At 44.4% G+C, this 23,202-nt stretch overlaps 2 protein-coding genes, 13 non-coding genes and 6 pseudogenes across 15 annotated transcripts in view; 2 read left to right on the top strand and 19 right to left on the bottom strand.

The window, feature by feature from the left end:
• LOC125715120 (uncharacterized) overlaps positions 1–23,202 on the top strand; it is a 1,180,389-nt gene that overhangs the window by 439,901 nt on the left and 717,286 nt on the right. The gene's annotated exons all lie outside the window — the stretch shown is intronic.
• Positions 1–23,202, top strand: part of LOC125715114 (uncharacterized) — a 935,270-nt gene that overhangs the window by 441,669 nt on the left and 470,399 nt on the right. The gene's annotated exons all lie outside the window — the stretch shown is intronic.
• LOC125732046 (5S ribosomal RNA) lies at positions 971–1,079 on the bottom strand (annotated as a pseudogene).
• On the bottom strand, positions 2,158–2,276 carry LOC125737129 (5S ribosomal RNA). Its single transcript, XR_007396396.1, has one exon. It is a non-coding gene; the product is annotated as a 5S ribosomal RNA (ribosomal RNA).
• On the bottom strand, positions 3,354–3,472 carry LOC125737086 (5S ribosomal RNA). The gene has a single exon (XR_007396352.1). It is a non-coding gene; the product is annotated as a 5S ribosomal RNA (ribosomal RNA).
• LOC125737279 (5S ribosomal RNA) lies at positions 4,550–4,668 on the bottom strand. The gene has a single exon (XR_007396545.1). It is a non-coding gene; the product is annotated as a 5S ribosomal RNA (ribosomal RNA).
• Positions 5,744–5,862, bottom strand: LOC125731162 (5S ribosomal RNA). The gene has a single exon (XR_007391445.1). It is a non-coding gene; the product is annotated as a 5S ribosomal RNA (ribosomal RNA).
• Positions 6,942–7,060, bottom strand: LOC125737278 (5S ribosomal RNA). The gene has a single exon (XR_007396544.1). It is a non-coding gene; the product is annotated as a 5S ribosomal RNA (ribosomal RNA).
• Positions 8,135–8,253, bottom strand: LOC125731161 (5S ribosomal RNA). Its single transcript, XR_007391444.1, has one exon. It is a non-coding gene; the product is annotated as a 5S ribosomal RNA (ribosomal RNA).
• On the bottom strand, positions 9,334–9,452 carry LOC125731073 (5S ribosomal RNA). Its single transcript, XR_007391361.1, has one exon. It is a non-coding gene; the product is annotated as a 5S ribosomal RNA (ribosomal RNA).
• On the bottom strand, positions 10,529–10,647 carry LOC125731378 (5S ribosomal RNA; annotated as a pseudogene).
• Positions 11,725–11,843, bottom strand: LOC125733795 (5S ribosomal RNA). Its single transcript, XR_007393131.1, has one exon. It is a non-coding gene; the product is annotated as a 5S ribosomal RNA (ribosomal RNA).
• LOC125732135 (5S ribosomal RNA) lies at positions 12,917–13,025 on the bottom strand (annotated as a pseudogene).
• LOC125732141 (5S ribosomal RNA) lies at positions 14,100–14,218 on the bottom strand (annotated as a pseudogene).
• On the bottom strand, positions 15,312–15,430 carry LOC125731180 (5S ribosomal RNA). Its single transcript, XR_007391463.1, has one exon. It is a non-coding gene; the product is annotated as a 5S ribosomal RNA (ribosomal RNA).
• On the bottom strand, positions 16,505–16,613 carry LOC125732018 (5S ribosomal RNA; annotated as a pseudogene).
• Positions 17,692–17,810, bottom strand: LOC125737128 (5S ribosomal RNA). Its single transcript, XR_007396395.1, has one exon. It is a non-coding gene; the product is annotated as a 5S ribosomal RNA (ribosomal RNA).
• On the bottom strand, positions 18,893–19,011 carry LOC125735488 (5S ribosomal RNA). Its single transcript, XR_007394783.1, has one exon. It is a non-coding gene; the product is annotated as a 5S ribosomal RNA (ribosomal RNA).
• Positions 20,085–20,203, bottom strand: LOC125730263 (5S ribosomal RNA). The gene has a single exon (XR_007390631.1). It is a non-coding gene; the product is annotated as a 5S ribosomal RNA (ribosomal RNA).
• LOC125732233 (5S ribosomal RNA) lies at positions 21,299–21,417 on the bottom strand (annotated as a pseudogene).
• Positions 22,505–22,623, bottom strand: LOC125735791 (5S ribosomal RNA). Its single transcript, XR_007395079.1, has one exon. It is a non-coding gene; the product is annotated as a 5S ribosomal RNA (ribosomal RNA).

The raw sequence follows: 23,202 nt of genomic DNA, 5'->3' as shown, positions 1-23,202 counted from the left end.
TGCAGCCCCACCATCCAATCGGCAGCGCCGGACCCACACCAAACATTCACCAAACTACTCAGCCGGCAGCCTACCACAATTATTCCATTCTTTCCGCATCCGCACACTTCCTTCTCTTTAACTCCTTTTCACTACCGCACAGGTTAATCGCCGCACGTCCCCCGCCAGCAAACATTACTCCTTTGCCTACTGCATGCAGGCTTCTCTTAACGACCCTCTGTTATCAACTCTGCTAACAGCCACAAAATCTCCGCCGCACGAAGCGCACTGGTAGCTGCTGAATCACATGCTTCCCCAAAACGTCGCGCTGTCAGAACACTGGGAGCTACACACACCAACAAGTCCATACTGCAGGCTGCAGCCAGAACAATTTTCTACATTCAAACATCGACGGCCTCTTCTCTCTAAAAATTCACCAGACCGCTTCTACCACCAGCAAAGAAGTTTCCATCCCTAATTCCTCTGTGATTCCCACTAACCTAAACATTAAGCTGGCATTGAAGGGTGTGAATTACCCCGGCCAATCTGTTCTTTTAAATACAGCTTTTAGCAAGTTTTGAAAGGAGAAGAGCAGAACTTGCTATGCCAATAATATCGAGTCTTCTGTGGCGAAGTGGTTTTTGCATAGAAAACAAAGCGGTCAGTTGAAGAGGAATAATATCAGTACTTTGTTTAAAACTGTGTGTAAAAAGCTGTCTCTTTATCATTAACAATAAGTTGTAAAACGTGAATGGGGAGTGACAGTCTTCAAGTTTGTGAGAAGATCGCGCCCTGGTGGAATAAAGGCACGAACAGCTTACAGCACCTAGAATTACCAGGAAGTATTTAGAGTAAAACGCTGTGTAAAAGCTGCCTTTATGAAGGAGAGAAAAATATATATATATATATAAAATAGTAAAATGGAAGGGGAGTGCTAGATTTAAATTAATCGTGAAGTGGAGCGCCCCCTGTATAATATAAAAGTGAGAAAAGCTTACAGCACCTGGGATTCCCAGGCAGTCTCCCATCCAAGTACTAACCAGACCCTACCCTGCTTAGCTTCCAAGATCAGGCGTGTTCAGGGTGGTATGGCCATAAGCAAGAGACGCTACCAAAAACAGCCCTTTTGCATTAAACGCCTCTATACATGCCAGTTAGTCACATTGGATCCTACTCCTGTTTTTTTTGTTTTTTATCTGACTCACACTGCAGCCCCACCATCCAATCGGCAGTGCCGGACCCACACCAAACATTCACCAAACTACTCAGCCGGCAGCCTACCACAATTATTCCATTCTTTCCGCATCCGCACACTTCCTTCTCTTTAACTCCTTTTCACTACCGCACAGGTTAATCGCCGCACGTCCCCCGCCGGCAAACATTACTCCTTTGCCTACCGCATGCAGGCTTCTCTTAACGACTCTCTGTTATCAACTCCGCTAACAGCCACAAAATCTCCGCCGCACGAAGCCCACTGGTAGCTGCTGAATAACATGCTTCCCCAAAACGTTGCGCTGTCAGAACACTGGGAGCTACACACACGAACAAGTCCATACTGCAGGCTGCAGCCAGAACAATTTTCTACATTCAAACATCGACGGCCTCTTCTCTCTAAAAATTCACCAGACCGCTTCTACCACCAGCAAAGAAGTTTCCATCCCTAATTCCTCTGTGATTCCCACTAACCTAAACATTAAGCTGGCATTGAAGGGTGTGAATTACCCCGGCCAATCTGTTCTTTTAAATACAGCTTTTAGCAAGTTTTGAAAGGAGAAGAGCAGAACTTGCTATGCCAATAATATCGAGTCTTCTGTGGCGAAGTGGTTTTTGCATAGAAAACAAAGCGGTCAGTTGAAGAGGAATAATATCAGTACTTTGTTTAAAACTGTGTGTAAAAAGCTGTCTCTTTATCATTAACAATAAGTTGTAAAACGTGAATGGGGAGTGACAGTCTTCAAGTTTGTGAGAAGATCGCGCCCTGGTGGAATAAAGGCACGAACAGCTTACAGCACCTAGAATTACCAGGAAGTATTTAGAGTAAAACGGTTTCTAAAAGCTGCCTTTATGAATGAGAGAAAAAAAAAAAATATATATATAAAATAGTAAAATGGAAGGGGAGTGATAGATTTAAATTAATCGTGAAGTGGAGCGCCCCCTGTATAAAGTAAAAGTGAGAAAAGCTTACAGCACCTGGTATTCCCAGGTGGTCTGCCATCCAAGTACTAACCAGACCCTAACCTGCTTAGCTTCCGAGATCAGACAAGATCGGGCGTGTTCAGGGTGGTATGGCCGTAAGCGAGAGATGCTACCAAAAACAGCCCTTTTGCATTACACGCGTCTATACATGCCAGTTAGTCCCATTGGATCCTACTCCTGTTTTTTTTTTTTTTTTTATCTGACTCACACTGCAGCCCCACCATCCAATCGGCAGCGCCGGACCCACACCAAACATTCACCAAACTACTCAGCCGGCAGCATACCACAATTATTCCATTCTTTCCGCATCCGCACACTTCCTTCTTTTTAACTCCTTTTCACTACCGCACAGGTTAATCGCCGCACGTCCCCCGCCGGCAAACATTACTCCTTTGCCTACTGCATGCAGGCTTCTCTTAACGACCCTCTGTTATCAACTCCGCTAACAGCCACAAAATCTCCGCCGCACGAAGCCCACTGGTAGCTGCTGAATCACATGCTTCCCCAAAACGTCGCGCTGTCAGAACACTGGGAGCTACACACACCAACAAGTCCATACTGCAGGCTGCAGCCAGAACAATTTTCTACATTCAAACATCGACGGCCTCTTCTCTCTAAAAATTCACCAGACCGCTTCTACCACCAGCAAAGAAGTTTCCATCCCTAATTCCTCTGTGATTCCCACTAACCTAAACATTAAGCTGGCATTGAAGGGTGTGAATTACCCCGGCCAATCTGTTCTTTTAAATACAGCTTTTAGCAAGTTTTGAAAGGAGAAGAGCAGAACTTGCTATGCCAATAATATCGAGTCTTCTGTGGCGAAGTGGTTTTTGCATAGAAAACAAAGGGGTCAGTTGAAGAGGAATAATATCAGTACTTTGTTTAAAACTGTGTGTAAAAAGCTGTCTCTTTATCATTAACAATAAGTTGTAAAACGTGAATGGGGAGTGACAGTCTTCAAGTTTGTGAGAAGATCGCGCCCTGGTGGAATAAAGGCACGAACAGCTTACAGCACCTAGAATTACCAGGAAGTATTTAGAGTAAAACGGTGTGTAAAAGCTGCCTTTATGAATGAGAGAAAAAAATATATATATATAAAATATTAAAATGGAAGGGGAGTGATAGATTTAAATTAATCGTGAAGTGGAGCGCCCCCTGTATAAAGTAAAAGTGAGAAAAGCTTACAGCACCTGGTATTCCCAGGTGGTCTCCCATCCAAGTACAAACCAGAACCTACCCTGCTTAGCTTCCGAGATCAGACGAGATCAGGCGTGTTCAGGGTGGTATGGTCGTAAGCGAAAGATGCTACCAAAAACAGCCCTTTTGCATTACACGCGTCTATACATGCCAGTTAGTCCCATTGGATCCTACTCCTGGTTTTTTTTTTTTTTTTATCTGACTCACACTGCAGCACCACCATCCAATCGGCAGCGCCGGACCCACACCAAACATTCACCAAACTACTCAGCCGGCAGCCTACCACAATTATTCCATTCTTTCCGCATCCGCACACTTCCTTCTTTTTAACTCCTTTTCACTACCGCACAGGTTTATCGCCGCACATCCCCCGCCGGCAAACATTACTCCTTTGCCTACTGCATGTAGACTTCTCTTAACGACCCTCTGTTATCAACTCCGCTAACAGCCACAAAATCTCCGCCGCACGAAGCCCACTGGTAGCTGCTGAATCACATGCTTCCCCAAAACGTCGTGCTGTCAGAACACTGGGAGCTACACACACCAACAAGTCCATACTGCAGGCTGCAGCCAGATCAATTTTCTACATTCAAACATCGACGGCCTCTTCTCTCTAAAAATTCACCAGACCGCTTATACCACCAGCAAAGAAGTTTCCATCCCTAATTCCTCTGTGATTCCCACTAACCTAAACATTAAGCTGGCATTGAAGGGTGTGAATTACCCCGGCCAATCTGTTCTTTTAAATACAGCTTTTAGCAAGTTTTGAAAGGAGAAGAGCAGAACTTGCTATGCCAATAATATCGAGTCTTCTGTGGCGAAGTGGTTTTTGCATAGAAAACAAAGCGGTCAGTTGAAGAGGAATAATATCAGTACTTTGTTTAAAACTGTGCGTAAAAAGCTGTCTCTTTATCATTAACAATAAGTTGTAAAACGTGAATGGGGAGTGACAGTCTTCAAGTTTGTGAGAAGATCGCGCCCTGGTGGAATAAAGGCACGAACAGCTTACAGCACCTAGAATTACCAGGAAGTATTTAGAGTAAAACGGTGTGTAAAAGCTGCCTTTATGAATGAGAGAAAAAAATATATATATATAAAATATTAAAATGGAAGGGGAGTGATAGATTTAAATTAATCGTGAAGTGGAGCGCCCCCTGTATAAAGTAAAAGTGAGAAAAGCTTACAGCACCTGGTATTCCCAGGTGGTCTCCCATCCAAGTACAAACCAGAACCTACCCTGCTTAGCTTCCAAGATCAGACGAGATCGGGCGTGTTCAGGGTGGTATGGTCGTAAGCGAAAGATGCTACCAAAAACAGCCCTTTTGCATTACACGCGTCTATACATGCCAGTTAGTCCCATTGGATCCTACTCCTGGTTTTTTTTTTTTTTTATCTGACTCACACTGCAGCACCACCATCCAATCGGCAGCGCCGGACCCACACCAAACATTCACCAAACTACTCAGCCGGCAGCCTACCACAATTATTCCATTCTTTCCGCATCCGCACACTTCCTTCTTTTTAACTCCTTTTCACTACCGCACAGGTTAATCGCCGCACGTCCCCCGCCGGCAAACATTACTCCTTTGCCTACTGCATGCAGGCTTCTCTTAACGACCCTCTGTTATCAACTCCGCTAACAGCCACAAAATCTCCGCCGCACGAAGCCCACTGGTAGCTGCTGAATCACATGCTTCCCCAAAACGTCGCGCTGTCAGAACACTGGGAGCTACACACACCAACAAGTCCATACTGCAGGCTGCAGCCAGAACAATTTTCTACATTCAAACATCGACGGCCTCTTCTCTCTAAAAATTCACCAGACCGCTTCTACCACCAGCAAAGAAGTTTCCATCCCTAATTCCTCTGTGATTCCCACTAACCTAAACATTAAGCTGGCATTGAAGGGTGTGAATTACCCCGGCCAATCTGTTCTTTTAAATACAGCTTTTAGCAAGTTTTGAAAGGAGAAGAGCAGAACTTGCTATGCCAATAATATCGAGTCTTCTGTGGCGAAGTGGTTTTTGCATAGAAAACAAAGCGGTCAGTTGAAGAGGAATAATATCAGTACTTTGTTTAAAAGTGTGTGTAAAAAGCTGTCTCTTTATCATTAACAATAAGTTGTAAAACGTGAATGGGGAGTGACAGTCTTCAAGTTTGTGAGAAGATCGCGCCCTGGTGGAATAAAGGCACGAACAGCTTACAGCACCTAGAATTACCAGGAAGTATTTAGAGTAAAACGGTTTCTAAAAGCTGGCTTTATGAAAGAGAGAAAAAAAATATATATATAAAATAGTAAAATGGAAGGGTAGTGCTAGATTTAAATTAATCGTGAAGTGGAGCGCCCCCTGTATAAAGTAAAAGTGAGAAAAGCTTACAGCACCTGGTATGCCCAGGAGGTCTCCCATCCAAGTACTAACCAGACTCTACCTTGCTTGGCTTCCGAGATCAGATGAGATCAGGCGTGTTCAGGGTGGTATGGCCGTAAGCGAGAGATGCTACCAAAAACAGCCCTTTTGCATTACACGCCTCTATACATGCCAGTTGGTCCCATTGGATCCTACTAATGTTCTTTTTTTTTTTTTATCTGACTCACACTGCAGCCCCACCATCCAATCGGCAGCGCCGGACCCACACCAAACATTCACCAAACTACTCAGCCGGCAGCCTACCACAATTATTCCATTCTTTCCGCATCCGCACACTTCCTTCTCTTTAACTCCTTTTCACTACCGCACAGGTTAATCGCCGCACGTCCCCCGCCGGCAAACATTACTCCTTTGCCTACTGCATGCAGGCTTCTCTTAACGACCCTCTGTTATCAACTCCGCTAACAGCCACAAAATCTCCGCCGCACGAAGCCCACTGGTAGCTGCTGAATCACATGCTTCCTCAAAACGTCGCGCTGTCAGAACACTGGGAGCTACACACACCAACAAGTCCATACTGCAGGCTGCAGCCAGAACAATTTTCTACATTCAAACATCGACGGCCTCTTCTCTCTAAAAATTCACCAGACCGCTTCTACCACCAGCAAAGAAGTTTCCATCCCTAATTCCTCTGTGATTCCCACTAACCTAAACATTAAGCTGGCATTGAAGGGTGTGAATTACCCCGGCCAATCTGTTCTTTTAAATACAGCTTTTAGCAAGTTTTGAAAGGAGAAGAGCAGAACTTGCTATGCCAATAATATCGAGTCTTCTGTGGCGAAGTGGTTTTTGCATAGAAAACAAAGCGGTCAGTTGAAGAGGAATAATATCAGTACTTTGTTTAAAACTGTGTGTAAAAAGCTGTCTCTTTATCATTAACAATAAGTTGTAAAACGTGAATGGGGAGTGACAGTCTTCAAGTTTGTGAGAAGATCGCGCCCTGGTGGAATAAAGGCACGAACAGCTTACAGCACCTAGAATTACCAGGAAGTATTTAGAGTAAAACGGTTTCTAAAAGCTGCCTTTATGAATGAGAGAAAAAAAAAATATATATATATAAAATAGTAAAATGGAAGGGGAGTGATAGATTTAAATTAATCGTGAAGTGGAGCGCCCCCTGTATAAAGTAAAAGTGAGAAAAGCTTACAGCACCTGGTATTCCCAGGTGGTCTCCCATCCAAGTACAAACCAGAACCTACCCTGCTTAGCTTCCAAGATCAGACGAGATCGGGCGTGTTCAGGGTGGTATGGTCGTAAGCGAAAGATGCTACCAAAAACAGCCCTTTTGCATTACACGCGTCTATACATGCCAGTTAGTCCCATTGGATCCTACTCCTGGTTTTTTTTTTTTTTATCTGACTCACACTGCAGCACCACCATCCAATCGGCAGCGCCGGACCCACACCAAACATTCACCAAACTACTCAGCCGGCAGCCTACCACAATTATTCCATTCTTTCCGCATCCGCACACTTCCTTCTTTTTAACTCCTTTTCACTACCGCACAGGTTAATCGCCGCACGTCCCCCGCCGGCAAACATTACTCCTTTGCCTACTGCATGCAGGCTTCTCTTAACGACCCTCTGTTATCAACTCCGCTAACAGCCACAAAATCTCCGCCGCACGAAGCCCACTGGTAGCTGCTGAATCACATGCTTCCCCAAAACGTCGCGCTGTCAGAACACTGGGAGCTACACACACCAACAAGTCCATACTGCAGGCTGCAGCCAGAACAATTTTCTACATTCAAACATCGACGGCCTCTTCTCTCTAAAAATTCACCAGACCGCTTCTACCACCAGCAAAGAAGTTTCCATCCCTAATTCCTCTGTGATTCCCACTAACCTAAACATTAAGCTGGCATTGAAGGGTGTGAATTACCCCGGCCAATCTGTTCTTTTAAATACAGCTTTTAGCAAGTTTTGAAAGGAGAAGAGCAGAACTTGCTATGCCAATAATATCGAGTCTTCTGTGGCGAAGTGGTTTTTGCATAGAAAACAAAGCGGTCAGTTGAAGAGGAATAATATCAGTACTTTGTTTAAAACTGTGTGTAAAAAGCTGTCTCTTTATCATTAACAATAAGTTGTAAAACGTGAATGGGGAGTGACAGTCTTCAAGTTTGTGAGAAGATCGCGCCCTGGTGGAATAAAGGCACGAACAGCTTACAGCACCTAGAATTACCAGGAAGTATTTAGAGTAAAACGGTTTCTAAAAGCTGGCTTTATGAAAGAGAGAAAAAAAATATATATATAAAATAGTAAAATGGAAGGGTAGTGCTAGATTTAAATTAATCGTGAAGTGGAGCGCCCCCTGTATAAAGTAAAAGTGAGAAAAGCTTACAGCACCTGGTATGCCCAGGAGGTCTCCCATCCAAGTACTAACCAGACTCTACCTTGCTTGGCTTCCGAGATCAGATGAGATCAGGCGTGTTCAGGGTGGTATGGCCGTAAGCGAGAGATGCTACCAAAAACAGCCCTTTTGCATTACACGCCTCTATACATGCCAGTTGGTCCCATTGGATCCTACTAATGTTCTTTTTTTTTTTTTATCTGACTCACACTGCAGCCCCACCATCCAATCGGCAGCGCCGGACCCACACCAAACATTCACCAAACTACTCAGCCGGCAGCCTACCACAATTATTCCATTCTTTCCGCATCCGCACACTTCCTTCTCTTTAACTCCTTTTCACTACCGCACAGGTTAATCGCCGCACGTCCCCCGCCGGCAAACATTACTCCTTTGCCTACTGCATGCAGGCTTCTCTTAACGACCCTCTGTTATCAACTCCGCTAACAGCCACAAAATCTCCGCCGCACGAAGCCCACTGGTAGCTGCTGAATCACATGCTTCCTCAAAACGTCGCGCTGTCAGAACACTGGGAGCTACACACACCAACAAGTCCATACTGCAGGCTGCAGCCAGAACAATTTTCTACATTCAAACATCGACGGCCTCTTCTCTCTAAAAATTCACCAGACCGCTTCTACCACCAGCAAAGAAGTTTCCATCCCTAATTCCTCTGTGATTCCCACTAACCTAAACATTAAGCTGGCATTGAAGGGTGTGAATTACCCCGGCCAATCTGTTCTTTTAAATACAGCTTTTAGCAAGTTTTGAAAGGAGAAGAGCAGAACTTGCTATGCCAATAATATCGAGTCTTCTGTGGCGAAGTGGTTTTTGCATAGAAAACAAAGCGGTCAGTTGAAGAGGAATAATATCAGTACTTTGTTTAAAACTGTGTGTAAAAAGCTGTCTCTTTATCATTAACAATAAGTTGTAAAACGTGAATGGGGAGTGACAGTCTTCAAGTTTGTGAGAAGATCGCGCCCTGGTGGAATAAAGGCACGAACAGCTTACAGCACCTAGAATTACCAGGAAGTATTTAGAGTAAAACAGTTTCTAAAAGCTGCCTTTATGAATGAGAGAAAAAAATATATATATATATATAAAATAGTAAAATGGAAGGGGAGTGATAGATTTAAATTAATCGTGAAGTGGAGCGTCCCCTGTATAAAGTAAAAGTGAGAAAAGCTTACAGCACCTGGTATTCCCAGGAGGTCTCCCATCCAAGTACTAACCAGACTCTACCTTGCTTGGCTTCCTAGATCAGATGAGATCGGGCGTGTTCAGGGTGGTATGGCCGTAAGCGAGAGATGCTACCAAAAACAGCCCTTTTGCATTACACGCCTCTATACATGCCAGTTGGTCCCATTGGATCCTACTAATGTTCTTTTTTTTTTTTTTATCTGACTCACACTGCAGCCCCACCATCCAATCGGCAGCGCCGGACCCACACCAAACATTCACCAAACTACTCAGCCGGCAGCCTACCACAATTATTCCATTCTTTCCGCATCCGCACACTTCCTTCTTTTTAACTCCTTTTCACTACCGCACAGGTTAATCGCCGCACGTCCCCCGCCGGCAAACATTACTCCTTTGCCTACTGCATGCAGGCTTCTCTTAACGACCCTCTGTTATCAACTCCGCTAACAGCCACAAAATCTCCGCCGCACGAAGCCCACTGGTAGCTGCTGAATCACATGCTTCCCCAAAACGTTGCGCTGTCAGAACACTGGGAGCTACACGCACCAACAAGTCCATACTGCAGGCTGCAGCCAGAACAATTTTCTACATCCAAACATCGACGGCCTCTTCTCTCTAAAAATTCACCAGACCGCTTCTACCACCAGCAAAGAAGTTTCCATCCCTAATTCCTCTGTGATTCCCACTAACCTAAACATTAAGCTGGCATTGAAGGGTGTGAATTACCCCGGCCAATCTGTTCTTTTAAATACAGCTTTTAGCAAGTTTTGAAAGGAGAAGAGCAGAGCTTGCTATGCCAATAATATCGAGTCTTCTGTGGCGAAGTGGTTTTTGCATAGAAAACAAAGCGGTCAGTTGAAGAGGAATAATATCAGTACTTTGTTTAAAACTGTGTGTAAAAAGCTGTCTCTTTATCATTAACAATAAGTTGTAAAACGTGAATGGGGAGTGACAGTCTTCAAGTTTGTGAGAAGATCGCGCCCTGGTGGAATAAAGGCACGAACAGCTTACAGCACCTAGAATTACCAGGAAGTATTTAGAGTAAAACGGTTTCTAAAAGCTGGCTTTATGAAAGAGAGAAAAAATATATATATATAAAATAGTAAAATGGAAGGGGAGTGCTAGATTTAAATTAATCGTGAAGTGGAGCGCCCCCTGTATAAAGTAAAAGTGAGAAAAGCTTACAGCACCTGGTATTCCCAGGAGGTCTCCCATCCAAGTACTAACCAGACCCTACCCTGATTGGCTTTCGAGATCGGATGAGATCAGGCGTGTTCAGGCGGGCATGGCCGTAAGCGAGAGATGCTACCAAAAACAGCCCTTTTGCATTACACGCGTCTATACATGCCAGTTAGTCCCATTGGATCCTACTCCTGGTTTTTTTTTTTTTTTTATCTGACTCACACTGCAGCCCCACCATCCAATCGGCAGCGCCGGACCCACACCAAACATTCACCAAACTACTCAGCCGGCAGCCTACCACAATTATTCCATTCTTTCCACATCCGCACACTTCCTTCTTTTTAACTCCTTTTCACTACCGCACAGGTTGATCGCCGCATGTCCCCCACCGGCAAACATTACTCCTTTGCCTACTGCATGCAGGCTTCTCTTAACGACCCTCTGTTATCAACTCCGCTAACAGCCACAAAATCTCCGCCGCACGAAGCCCACTGGTAGCTGCTGAATCACATGCTTCCTCAAAACGTCGCGCTGTCAGAACACTGGGAGCTACACACACCAACAAGTCCATACTGCAGGCTGCAGCCAGAACAATTTTCTACATTCAAACATCGACGGCCTCTTCTCTCTAAAAATTCACCAGACCGCTTCTACCACCAGCAAAGAAGTTTCCATCCCTAATTCCTCTGTGATTCCCACTAACCTAAACATTAAGCTGGCATTGAAGGGTGTGAATTACCCCGGCCAATCTGTTCTTTTAAATACAGCTTTTAGCAAGTTTTGAAAGGAGAAGAGCAGAACTTGCTATGCCAATAATATCGAGTCTTTTGTGGCGAAGTGGTTTTTGCATAGAAAACAAAGCGGTCAGTTGAAGAGGAATAATATCAGTACTTTGTTTAAAACTGTGTATAAAAAGCTGTCTATTTATCATTAACAATAAGTTGTAAAACGTGAATGGGGAGTGACAGTCTTCAAGTTTGTGAGAAGATCGCGCCCTGGTGGAATAAAGGCACGAACAGCTTACAGCACCTAGAATTACCAGGAAGTATTTGGAGTAAAACGGTGTGTAAAAGCTGCCTTTATGAATGAGAGAAAAATTTATATATATTTAAAATAGTAAAATGGAAGGGGAGTGATAGATTTAAATTAATCGTGAAGTGGAGCGCCCCCTGTATAAAGTAAAAGTGAGAAAAGCTTACAGCACCTGGTATTCCCAGGAGGTCTCCCATCAAAGTACTAACCAGACCCTACCCTGCTTGGCTTCCGAGATCAGATGAGATCGGGCGTGTTCAGGGAGGTATGGCCATAAGCGAGAGACGCTACCAAAAACAGCCCTTTTGCATTACACGCCTCTATACATGCCAGTTGGTCCCATTGGATCCTACTAATGTTTTTTTTTTTTTTATCTGACTCACACTGCAGCCCCACCATCCAATCGGCAGCGCCGGACCCACACTAAACATTCACCAAACTACTCAGCCGGCAGCCTACCACAATTATTCCATTCTTTCCGCATCCGCACACTTCCTTCTCTTTAACTCCTTTTCACTACCGCACAGGTTAATCGCCGCATGTCCCCCGCCGGCAAACATTACTCCTTTGCCTACTGCATGCAGGCTTCTCTTAACGACCCTCTGTTATCAACTCCGCTAACAGCCACAAAATCTCCGCCGCACGAAGCCCACTGGTAGCTGCTGAATCACATGCTTCCCCAAAACGTTGCGCTGTCAGAACACTGGGAGCTACACACACCAACAAGTCCATACTGCAGGCTGCAGCCAGAACAATTTTCTACATTCAAACATCGACGGCCTCTTCTCTCTAAAAATTCACCAGACCGCTTCTACCACCAGCAAAGAAGTTTCCATCCCTAATTCCTCTGTGATTCCCACTAACCTAAACATTAAGCTGGCATTGAAGGGTGTGAATTACCCCGGCCAATCTGTTCTTTTAAATACAGCTTTTAGCAAGTTTTGAAAGGAGAAGAGCAGAACTTGCTATGCCAATAATATCGAGTCTTCTGTGGCGAAGAGGTTTTTGCATAGAAAACAAAGCGGTCAGTTGAAGAGGAATAATATCAGTACTTTGTTTAAAACTGTGTGTAAAAAGCTGTCTATTTATCATTAACAATAAGTTGTAAAACGTGAATGGGGAGTGACAGTCTTCAAGTTTGTGAGAAGATCGCGCCCTGGTGGAATAAAGGCACGAACAGCTTACAGCACCTAGAATTACCAGGAAGTATTTAGAGTAAAACGGTTTCTAAAAGCTGGCTTTATGAAAGAGAGAAAAAATATATATATATAAAATAGTAAAATGGAAGGGGAGTGCTAGATTTAAATTAATCGTGAAGTGGAGCGCCCCCTGTATAATGTAAAAGTGAGAAAAGCTTACAGCACCTGGTATTCCCAGGCAGTCTCCCATCCAAGTACTAACCAGACCATACCCTGCTTAGCTTCCAAGATCAGGCGTGTTCAGGGTGGTATGGCCATAAGCGAGAGACGCTACTAAAAACAGCCCTTTTGCATTAAACGCCTCTATACATGCCAGTTAGTCACATTGGATCCTACTCCTGTTTTTTTTGTTTTTTATCTGACTCACACTGCAGCACCACCATCCAATCGGCAGTGCCGGACCCACACCAAACATTCACCAAACTACTCAGCCGGCAGCCTACCACAATTATTCCATTCTTTCCGCATCCGCACACTTCCTTCTCTTTAACTCCTTTTCACTACCGCACAGGTTAATCGCCGCACGTCCCCCGCCGGCAAACATTACTCCTTTGCCTACCGCATGCAGGCTTCTCTTAACGACTCTCTGTTATCAACTCCGCTAACAGCCACAAAATCTCCGCCGCACGAAGCCCACTGGTAGCTGCTGAATAACATGCTTCCCCAAAACGTCGCGCTGTCAGAACACTGGGAGCTACACACACGAACAAGTCCATACTGCAGGCTGCAGCCAGAACAATTTTCTACATTCAAACATCGACGGCCTCTTCTCTCTAAAAATTCACCAGACCGCTTCTACCACCAGCAAAGAAGTTTCCATCCCTAATTCCTCTGTGATTCCCACTAACCTAAACATTAATATGGCATTGAAGGGTGTGAATTACCCCGACCAATCTGTTCTTTTAAATACAGCTTTTAGCAAGTTTTGAAAGGAGAAGAGCAGAACTTGCTATGCCAATAATATCGAGTCTTCTGTGGCGAAGTGGTTTTTGCATAGAAAACAAAGCGGTCAGTTGAAGAGGAATAATATCAGTACTTTGTTTAAAACTGTGTGTAAAAAGCTGTCTCTTTATCATTAACAATAAGTTTTAAAACGTGAATGGGGAGTGACAGTCTTCAAGTTTGTGAGAAGATCGCGCCCTGGTGGAATAAAGGCACGAACAGCTTACAGCACCTAGAATTACCAGGAAGTATTTAGAGTAAAACGGTTTCTGAAAGCTGGCTTTATGAAAGAGAAAAAAAAAAAATATATATAAAATAGTAAAATGGAAGGGGAGTGATAGATTTAAATTAATCGAGAAGTGGAGCGCCCCCTGTATGAAGTAAAAGTGAGAAAAGCTTACAGCACAGGGTAATCCCAGTAGGTCTCCCATCCAAGTACTAACCAGACCCTATCCTGCTTGGCTTCTGAGATTGGACGAGATCGGGCGTGTTCAGGGTGGTATGGCCGTGAGCGAGAAAAACTACCAAAAACAGCCCTTTTGCATTACACGCCTCTATACATGCCAGTTAGTCCCATTGGATCCTACTCCTGTTTTTTTTTTTTTTTTATCTGACTCACACTGCAGCCCCACCATCCAATCGGCAGTGCCGGAACCACACCAAACATTCACCAAACTACTCAGCCAGCAGCCTACCACAATTATTCCATTCTTTCCGCATCCGCACACTTCCTTCTCTTTAACTCCTTTTCACTACCGCACAGGTTAATCGCCGCACGTCCCCCGCCGGCAAACATTACTCCTTTGCCTACTGCATGTAGGCTTCTCTTAACGACCCTCTGTTATCAACTCCGCTAACAGCCACAAAATCTCCGCCGCACGAAGCCCACTGGTAGCTGCTGAATCACATGCTTCCCCAAAACGTCGTGCTGTCAGAACACTGGGAGCTACACACACCAACAAGTCCATACTGCAGGCTGCAGCCAGATCAATTTTCTACATTCAAACATCGACGGCCTCTTCTCTCTAAAAATTCACCAGACCGCTTCTACCACCAGCAAAGAAGTTTCCATCCCTAATTCCTCTGTGATTCCCACTAACCTAAACATTAAGCTGGCATTGAAGGGTGTGAATTACCCCGGCCAATCTGTTCTTTTAAATACAGTTTTTAGCAAGTTTTGAAAGGAGAAGAGCAGAACTTGCTATGCCAATAATATCGAGTCTTCTGTGGCGAAGTGGTTTTTGCATAGAAAACAAAGCAGTCAGTTGAAGAGGAATAATATCAGTACTTTGTTTAAAACTGTGTGTAAAAAGCTGTCTCTTTATCATTAACAATAAGTTGTAAAACGTGAATGGGGAGTGACAGTCTTCAAGTTTGTGAGAAGATCGCGCCCTGGTGGAATAAAGGCACGAACAGCTTACAGCACCTAGAATTACCAGGAAGTATTTAGAGTAAAACGGTTTCTAAAAGCTGCCTTTATGAATGAGAGAAAAAAAAAAAAAATATATATATATATATATATATAAAATAGTAAAATGGAAGGGGAGTGATAGATTTAAATTAATCGTGAAGTGGAGCGCCCCCTGTATAAAGTAAAAGTGAGAAAAGCTTACAGCACCTGGTATTCCCAGGAGGTCTCCCATCCAAGTACTAACCAGACCCTACCCTGATTGGTTTCCGAGATCGGATGAGATCGGGCGTGTTCAGGCTGGCATGGCCATAAGCGAGAGACGCTACCAAAAACAGCCCTTTTGCATTACACGCCTCTATACATGCCAGTTGGTCCCATTGGATCCTACTAATGTTTTTTTTTTTTTTATCTGACTCACACTGCAGCCCCACCATCCAATCGGCAGCGCCGGACCCACACCAAACATTCACCAAACTACTCAGCCGGCAGCCTACCACAATTATTCCATTCTTTCCGCATCCGCACACTCTTCTCTTTAAATCCTTTTCACTACCGCACAGGTTAATCGCCGCACGTCCCCCGCCAGCAAACATTACTCCTTTGCCTACTGCATGCAGGCTTCTCTTAACGACCCTCTGTTATCAACTCCGCTAACAGCCACAAAATCTCCGCCGCACGAAGCGCACTGGTAGCTGCTGAATCACATGCTTCCCCAAAACGTCGCGCTGTCAGAACACTGGGAGCTACACACACCAACAAGTCCATACTGCAGGCTGCAGCCAGAACAATTTTCTACATTCAAACATCGACGGCCTCTTCTCTCTAAAAATTCACCAGACCGCTTCTACCACCAGCAAAGAAGTTTCCATCCCTAATTCCTCTGTGATTCCCACTAACCTAAACATTAAGCTGGCATTGAAGGGTGTGAATTACCCCGGCCAATCTGTTCTTTTAAATACAGCTTTTAGCAAGTTTTGAAAGGAGAAGAGCAGAACTTGCTATGCCAATAATATCGAGTCTTCTGTGGCGAAGTGGTTTTTGCATAGAAAACAAAGCGGTCAGTTGAAGAGGAATAATATCAGTACTTTGTTTAAAACTGTGTGTAAAAAGCTGTCTCTTTATCATTAACAATAAGTTGTAAAACGTGAATGGGGAGTGACAGTCTTCAAGTTTGTGAGAAGATCGCGCCCTGGTGGAATAAAGGCACGAACAGCTTACAGCACCTAGAATTACCAGGAAGTATTTAGAGTAAAACGGTGTGTAAAAGCTGCCTTTATGAAGGAGAGAAAAATATATATATATATATAAAATAGTAAAATGGAAGGGGAGTGCTAGATTTAAATTAATCGTGAAGTGGAGCGCCCCCTGTATAATGTAAAAGTGAGAAAAGCTTACAGCACCTGGGATTCCCAGGCAGTCTCCCATCCAAGTACTAACCAGACCCTACCCTGCTTAGCTTCCAAGATCAGGCGCGTTCAGGGTGGTATGGCCATAAGCGAGAGACGCTACTAAAAACAGCCCTTTTGCATTAAACGCCTCTATACATGCCAGTTAGTCACATTGGATCCTACTCCTGTTTTTTTTGTTTTTTATCTGACTCACACTGCAGCACCACCATCCAATCGGCAGTGCCGGACCCACACCAAACATTCACCAAACTACTCAGCCGGCAGCCTACCACAATTATTCCATTCTTTCCGCATCCGCACACTTCCTTCTCTTTAACTCCTTTTCACTACCGCACAGGTTAATCGCCGCACGTCCCCCGCCGGCAAACATTACTCCTTTGCCTACCGCATGCAGGCTTCTCTTAACGACTCTCTGTTATCAACTCCGCTAACAGCCACAAAATCTCCGCCGCACGAAGCCCACTGGTAGCTGCTGAATAACATGCTTCCCCAAAACGTCGCGCTGTCAGAACACTGGGAGCTACACACACGAACAAGTCCATACTGCAGGCTGCAGCCAGAACAATTTTCTACATTCAAACATCGACGGCCTCTTCTCTCTAAAAATTCACCAGACCGCTTCTACCACCAGCAAAGAAGTTTCCATCCCTAATTCCTCTGTGATTCCCACTAACCTAAACATTAAGCTGGCATTGAAGGGTGTGAATTACCCCGGCCAATCTGTTCTTTTAAATACAGCTTTTAGCAAGTTTTGAAAATAGAAGAGCAGAACTTGCTATGCCAATAATATCGAGTCTTCTGTGGCGAAGTGGTTTTTGCATAGAAAACAAAGCGGTCAGTTGAAGAGGAATAATATCAGTACTTTGTTTAAAACTGTGCGTAAAAAGCTGTCTCTTTATCATTAACAATAAGTTGTAAAACGTGAATGGGGAGTGACAGTCTTCAAGTTTGTGAGAAGATCGCGCCCTGGTGGAATAAAGGCACGAACAGCTTACAGCACCTAGAATTACCAGGAAGTATTTAGAGTAAAACGGTTTCTAAAAGCTGCCTTTATGAATGAGAGAAAAAAAATATATATATATATGAAATAGTAAAATGGAAGGGGAGTGATAGATTTAAATTAATCGTGAAGTGGAGCGCCCCCTGTATAAAGTAAAAGTGAGAAAAGCTTACAGCACCTGGTATTCCCAGGTGGTCTGCCATCCAAGTACTAACCAGACCCTAACCTGCTTAGCTTCCGAGATCAGACAAGATCGGGCGTGTTCAGGGTGGTATGGCCGTAAGCGAGAGATGCTACCAAAAACAGCCCTTTTGCATTACACGCGTCTATACATGCCAGTTAGTCCCATTGGATCCTACTCCTGTTTTTTTTTTTTTTTTTATCTGACTCACACTGCAGCCCCACCATCCAATCGGCAGCGCCGGACCCACACCAAACATTCACCAAACTACTCAGCCGGCAGCCTACCACAATTATTCCATTCTTTCCGCATCCGCACACTTCCTTCTTTTTAACTCCTTTTCACTACCGCACAGGTTAATCGCCGCACGTCCCCCGCCGGCAAACATTACTCCTTTGCCTACTGCATGTAGGCTTCTCTTAACGACCCTCTGTTATCAACTCCGCTAACAGCAACAAAATCTCCGCCGCACGAAGCCCACTGGTAGCTGCTGAATCACATGCTTCCCCAAAACGTCGCGCTGTCAGAACACTGGGAGCTACACACACCAACAAGTCCATACTGCAGGCTGCAGCCAGAACAATTTTCTACATTCAAACATCGACGGCCTCTTCTCTCTAAAAATTCACCAGACCGCTTCTACCACCAGCAAAGAAGTTTCCATCCCTAATTCCTCTGTGATTCCCACTAACCTAAACATTAAGCTGGCATTGAAGGGTGTGAATTACCCCGGCCAATCTGTTCTTTTAAATACAGCTTTTAGCAAGTTTTGAAAGGAGAAGAGCAGAACTTGCTATGCCAATAATATCGAGTCTACTGTGGCGAAGTGGTTTTTGCATAGAAAACAAAGCGGTCAGTTGAAGAGGAATAATATCAGTACTTTGTTTAAAACTGTGTGTAAAAAGCTGTCTCTTTATCATTAACAATAAGTTGTAAAACGTGAATGGGGAGTGACAGTCTTCAAGTTTGTGAGAAGATCGCGCCCTGGTGGAATAAAGGCACGAACAGCTTACAGCACCTAGAATTACCAGGAAGTATTTAGAGTAAAACGGTTTCTAAAAGCTGCCTTTATGAATGAGAAAAAAAAAAAATATATATATATATAAAATAGTAAAATGGAAGGGGAGTGATAGATTTAAATTAATCGTGAAGTGGAGCGCCCCCTGTATAAAGTAAAAGTGAGAAAAGCTTACAGCACCTGGTATTCCCAGGAGGTCTCCCATCAAAGTACTAACCAGACCCTACGCTGCTTGGCTTCCGAGATCGGATGAGATCGGGCGTGTTCAGGGAGGTATGGCCATAAGCGAGAGACGCTACCAAAAACAGCCCTTTTGCATTACACGCCTCTATACATGCCAGTTGGTCCCATTGGATCCTACTAATGTTTTTTTTTTTTTTATCTGACTCACACTGCAGCCCCACCATCCAATCGGCAGCGCCGGACCCACACCAAACATTCACCAAACTACTCAGCCGGCAGCCTACCACAATTATTCCATTCTTTCCGCATCCGCACATTTCCTTCTCTTTAACTCCTTTTCACTACCGCACAGGTTAATCGCCGCACGTCCCCCGCCAGCAAACATTACTCCTTTGCCTACTGCAGGCAGGCTTCTCTTAACGACCCTCTGTTATCAACTCCGCTAACAGCCACAAAATCTCCGCCGCACGAAGCCCACTGGTAGCTGCTGAATCACATGCTTCCCCAAAACGTTGCGCTGTCAGAACACTGGGAGCTACACACACCAACAAGTCCATACTGCAGGCTGCAGCCAGAACAATTTTCTACATTCAAACATCGACGGCCTCTTCTCTCTAAAAATTCACCAGACCGCTTCTACCACCAGCAAAGAAGTTTCCATCCCTAATTCCTCTGTGATTCCCACTAACCTAAACATTAAGCTGGCATTGAAGGGTGTGAATTACCCCGGCCAATCTGTTCTTTTAAATACAGCTTTTAGCAAGTTTTGAAAGGAGAAGAGCAGAACTTGCTATGCCAATAATATCGAGTCTTCTGTGGCGAAGTGGTTTTTGCATAGAAAACAAAGCGGTCAGTTGAAGAGGAATAATATCAGTACTTTGTTTAAAACTGTGTGTAAAAAGCTGTCTCTTTATCATTAACAATAAGTTGTAAAACGTGAATGGGGAGTGACAGTCTTCAAGTTTGTGAGAAGATCGCGCCCTGGTGGAATAAAGGCACGAACAGCTTACAGCACCTAGAATTACCAGGAAGTATTTAGAGTAAAACGGTTTCTGAAAGCTGGCTTTATGAAAGAGAAAAAAAATATATATATATAAAATAGTAAAATGGAAGGGGAGTGCTAGATTTAAATTAATCGTGAAGTGGAGCGCCCCCTGTATGAAGTAAAATTGAGAAGAGCTTACAGGACCTGGTATTCCCAGGTGGTCTCCCATCCAAGTACTAACCAGACCCTACCTTGCTTAACTTCCTAGATCAGACGAGATCGGGCGTGTTCAGGGTGGTATGGCCGTAAGCGAGAGATTCGACCAAAAACAGCCCTTTTGCATTACACGCGTCTATATATGCCAGTTAGTCCCATTGGATCCTACTCCTGTTTTTTTTTTTTTTTATCTGACTCACACTGCAGCACCACCATCCAATCGGCAGCGCCGGACCCACACCAAACATTCACCAAATTACTCAGCCGGCAGCCTACCACAATTATCCCATTCTTTCCGCATCCGCACACTTCCTTCTCTTTAACTCCTTTACACTACCGCACAGGTTAATCGCCGCACGTCCCCCACCAGCAAACATTCCTCCTTTGCCTACCGCATGCAGGCTTCTCTTAATGACTTTCTGTTATCAACTCCGCTAACAGCCACAAAATCTCTGCCGCACGAAGCCCACTGGTACCTGTTGAATCACATGCTTCCCCAAAACGTCGCGCTGTCAGAACACTGGGAGCTACACACGCCAACAAGTCCATACTGCAGGCTGCAGCCAGAACAATTTTCTACATTCAAACATCGACGGCCTCTTCTCTCTAAAAATTCACCAGACCACTTCTACCACCAGCAAAGAAGTTTCCATCCCTAATTCCTCTGTGATTCCCACTAACCTAAACATTAAGTTGGCATTGAACGGTGTGAATTACCCCGGCCAACCTGCTCTTTTAAATACAGCTTTTAGCGAGTTTTGAAAGGAGGAGAAGAGCAGACCATGCTATGCCAATAATATCGAGTCTTCTGTGGTGAAGTGTTTTTTGCATAGAAAACAAACCGGTGAGTTGAAGAGGAATTATATCAGTACTTTGTTTAAAACTGTGTGTAAAAAGCTGTCTCTTTATTATTAACAATAAGTTGTAAAACGTGAATGGGGAGTGACAGTCTTCAAGTTTGTCAGAAGATCGCGCCCTGGTGGAATAAAGGCACGAACAGCTTACAGCACCTAGAATTACCAGGCAGTATTTAGAGTGAAACGGTGTGTAAAAGCTGCCTTTATGAATGAGAGAAAAAAAAAAAATATATATATATATATATATATATAAAATAGTAAAATGGAAGGGGAGTGATAGATTTAAATTAATCGAGAAGTGGAGCGCCCCCTGTATGAAGTAAAAGTGAGAAAAGCTTACAGCACAGGGTAATCCCAGTAGGTCTCCCATCCAAGTACTAACCAGACCCTATCCTGCTTGGCTTCTGAGATTGGACGAGATCGGGCGTGTTCAGGGTGGTATGGCCGAGAGCGAGAAAAACTACCAAAAACAGCCCTTTTGCATTACACGCCTCTATACATGCCAGTTAGTCCCATTGGATCCTACTCCTGTTTTTTTTTTTTTTTTTTATCTGACTCACACTGCAGCCCCACCATCCAATCGGCAGTGCCGGAACCACACCAAACATTCACCAAACTACTCAGCCGGCAGCCTACCACAATTATTCCATTCTTTCCGCATCCGCACACTTCCTTCTCTTTAACTCCTTTTCACTACCGCACAGGTTAATCGCCGCACGTCCCCCGCCGGCAAACATTACTCCTTTGCCTACCGCATGCAGGCTTCTCTTAATGACCTTCTGTTATCAACTCCGCTAACAGCCACAAAATCTCCGCCGCACGAAGCCCACTGGTAGCTGCTGAATCACATGCTTCCCCAAAACGTCGCGCTGTCAGAACACTGGGAGCTACACACACCAACAAGTCCATACTGCAGGCTGCAGCCAGAACAATTTTCTACATTCAAACATTGACGGCCTCTTCTCTCTAAAAATTCACCAGACCGCTTCTACCACCAGCAAAGAAGTTTCCATCCCTAATTCCTCTGTGATTCCCACTAACCTAAACATTAAGCTGGCATTGAAGGGTGTGAATTACCCCGGCCAACCTGCTCTTTTAAATACAGCTTTTAGCAAGTTTTGAAAGGAGAAGAGCAGAACTTGCTATGCCAATAATAACGAGTCTTCTGTGGCGAAGTGGTTTTTGCATAGAAAACAAAGCGGTCAGTTGAAGAGGAATAATATCAGTACTTTGTTTAAAACTGTGTGTAAAAAGCTGTCTCTTTATCATTAACAATAAGTTGTAAAACGTGAATGGGGAGTGACAGTCTTCAAGTTTGTGAGAAGATCGCGCCCTGGTGGAATAAAGGCACGAACAGCTTACAGCACCTAGAATTACCAGGAAGTATTTAGAGTAAAACGGTTTCTAAAAGCTGCCTTTATGAATGAGAGAAAAAAAAAATTTATATATATATATATAAAATAGTAAAATGGAAGGGGAGTGATAGATTTAAATTAATCGTGAAGTGGAGCGCCCCCTGTATGAAGTAAAAGTGAGAAAGGCTTACAGCACCTGGTATTCCCAGGAGGTCTCCCATCCAAGTACTAACCAGACCCTCCGCTGCTTGGCTTCCGAGATCAGACGAGATCGGGCGTGTTCAGGGTGGTATGGCCGTAAGCGAGAGATGCTACCAAAAACAGCCCTTTTGCATTACACGCGTCTATACATGCCAGTTAGTCCCATTGGATCCTACTCCTGGTTTTTTTTTTTTTTTTATCTGACTCACACTGCAGCCCCACCATCCAATCGGCAGCGCCGGACCCACACCAAACATTCACCAAACTACTCAGCCGGCAGCCTACCACAATTATTCCATTCTTTCCGCATCCGCACACTTCCTTCTTTTTAACTCCTTTTCACTACCGCACAGGTTTATCGCCGCATGTCCCCCGCCGGCAAACATTACTCCTTTGCCTACTGCATGCAGGCTTCTCTTAACGACCCTCTGTTATCAACTCCGCTAACAGCCACAAAATCTCCGCCGCACGAAGCCCACTGGTAGCTGCTGAATCACATGCTTCCCCAAAACGTCGCGCTGTCAGAACACTGGGAGCTACACACACCAACAAGTCCATACTGCAGGCTGCAGCCAGAACAATTTTCTACATTCAAACATCGACGGCCTCTTCTCTCTAAAAATTCACCAGACCGCTTCTACCACCAGCAAAGAAGTTTCCATCCCTAATTCCTCTGTGATT

The sequence above is a fragment of the Brienomyrus brachyistius genome, chromosome 2 (assembly GCF_023856365.1).
Source record: "Brienomyrus brachyistius isolate T26 chromosome 2, BBRACH_0.4, whole genome shotgun sequence".
Taxonomy (NCBI): domain Eukaryota; kingdom Metazoa; phylum Chordata; class Actinopteri; order Osteoglossiformes; family Mormyridae; genus Brienomyrus; species Brienomyrus brachyistius.
This window is presented reverse-complemented; position numbering and strand designations above follow the sequence as displayed.